Source organism: Penaeus vannamei, chromosome 12, assembly GCF_042767895.1.
Source record: "Penaeus vannamei isolate JL-2024 chromosome 12, ASM4276789v1, whole genome shotgun sequence".
Taxonomy (NCBI): Eukaryota; Metazoa; Arthropoda; class Malacostraca; order Decapoda; family Penaeidae; genus Penaeus; species Penaeus vannamei.
The window spans coordinates 15,001,427-15,003,926 of NC_091560.1; positions in this window are offsets into that span (position 1 = coordinate 15,001,427).

Sequence of the window (2,500 nt, forward strand, 5' to 3'; positions counted from 1 at the left end):
AATTTTTGGGGGGGGGGCCCCCCCGGGGTAAAAAAAGGGGGGAAAAAAACCCCCCAAAAAAAAAGGGGGCCGCGGTCCCCCCCCCAAAAGGGGGGCCCAAAGGGGGGGGGCCCCCGGGGGGGGGAAAAAAATTTTAAACCCAAAAAAAGGGGGGGGGGGTTTTTTTTTTGGGGGGAAAAACTTTTTTTTTAAAAAAAAAGGGGGGGGGGGGAAAAAAAAAAAAGGGGGAAAGGGGGGGCCCCCCAAAACCCCCCCCCGGAAAAAAAAAGGGGGGCCCCCCCAAAAAAAAACCCCCAGGGGGGGGGGGTTTTTTCCCCCCCCCCCCCCCCCTTTTTTTTTTTTTTTCCCCCCCGGGGGTTTTTTTTCCTTTTAAAAGGCCCGGGGCCCCGGGTTTTCCCATTTTTTCGAAAAATTTTTTTTAAAAAATTTTTTTTTTGGGGTTTTTTCCCCCTTTTTAAGGCCAATTTTTTTAGCAAAAATTTTTTTTAAAAAATTTTTTTTGGAAAAAAAAAACCCGGGGGGTTTTTTTTTTAAAAATTAATTTAAAAAAATTTTTTCAAAAAAAATTTAAACCCCCCCCCTTTTTTTTTTTGGGGCCCGGGTTTTTTTTTCCAAAAATTTTAAAAACCCAAAAGGGGCCCCAAAAGGGGGGGGAAAAACCAAAAAAGGGGGGGAAAAAAATTTTCGAAAAAAAAGGGGGGAAAAAAGGGGCCCTTTCCCCCAAAATTAAAAGGGGGGAAATTTGGGGCCCGGGGAAATTTTTCCCCCCTGGGGGGGGGGGGGGGCCCCCCCGGGCCCCCCCCCGGGGGCCCCGGGGGGCCCCCTGGGGGGGGGGGTTTGGGGGGGTTTTGGGGGAGGTTTCCTTTTTTGGGGGTTTTTTAAAATTTTTCCCCCCCCGGAAATTTTTTAAAAGGGGGGAAAAAACCCTTTTTCCCCAAAAAAAAGGAAAAAAAAAATTTTTAAAAAAAAAGGAAAAACCCTTTTTTTGGGGCCCCTCCCCCCCCCCCCCCCCCAAAAAAAAGGAAGGACCTGGAGGTCGCTGTGGCTGCTGCAACCACTACTGCACTTTTTGGGGATGACTGCATCACACTTGACTACACCACCGTGCAGCACGTTGCCTCCAAGGAGTGTCAGCTGCTAATAACCAAGGTGTCTGCAAGTGATTGGCACCAACATCGTGCTCAGGAAATGGCCTGTCTGCGTCAGTTCTACATGAGGGACAGGCTAGCTGTTTGGCAGGGTCTGGTGACATACACGTTTGACCAGGGAGCTGTCCGCCTTGTGATACCAGAGGCTCTACATTATCAGGTCGCATCCAACCTCCATGTAGGTCACCAAGGACTTGACAGCATGTTTTGGAGGGCAAGGCAGGCAGTGTACTGGCCTGGAATGGAAGGTGACCTGCAGTTCTACCGTGATGCCTGTAGCAACTGCAACACATACACTCCATCTTGAGCAGCTGAACCTCTCATCTTGACCCCTTCACCAGAGTATGCATTTCAGTTCACGATTGCTGACCTGTTCTAGCTAGAGGGACAGACGTACATTGTGTATGCTGACAGGTGCACAGGCTGGCTAGAGATTAGTCACCTGCCACATGGTGCTACATCAAGTAGGATAATGGTCTTGTTCCACCAGTACTTTGCACGATGGGGCGTCCCAGAGGGCATATCAACTGACGGCGGCACCAACCTAACTAGTTATGAAGTGTGCAAGTTCTTGAACAAGTGGGGCGTTGTAATGAGAATATCCTCTGCTCAGTATGCACAATCAAATGGCCGGGCCGAGGCAGCGGTCAAGTCGGCCAAGAGACTGCTACATGGGAAGATGGGGACCAGAAGCAGTCTGGATTCAGACAAGGTCTCGAAAGCTCTGCTGCAGTACCTGAATACGCCCCTTCGGGAAGTGAATAAATCACCTGCCCAACTAACTATGGGACGTCAGCTGCGAGACGGAATACCGGTGCACAGGCGGTACTATAAGATAGACATGCATTGGCAACGGGCTCTACGTACAAGAGAACTAGCAACGGCCCGACAACACAGGAACATAGTGGAGCAGCATGGGACGCCAAGGACCCTCGTTCCCCTGACACCTGGTGCACCAGTGTGTGTGCAAAACCAAGCCACAAACGTTTGGTACAGACGAGGCATGGTTGCAGAGGCACTTCCGAACCGTCAGTACTCCATCAGGCTGGATGGTAGTGGTCGTATCTCGATTCGTAATTGGAGGCACCTACAGTCTGTCCGGGTTACCATGAGAACCCCACATTCAACACCAGAACCAGTGAGACGGCCAAAAAGACAAGTCACACGACCTGGGTGGCTCTCTGATTTCGTCACAGACACGCCCACATAATATGTGTATTTGTGCTCTCTTCTTTTTGTTCCCCTTTACTCCGTATGATGTGTCAGTATCACAGGGAAAGAAACTGTATTTGTGTGTGTGTGTGTGTGTGTTTCTAAGAGATTGAGGTACATAAATTACATATTATGTTCTT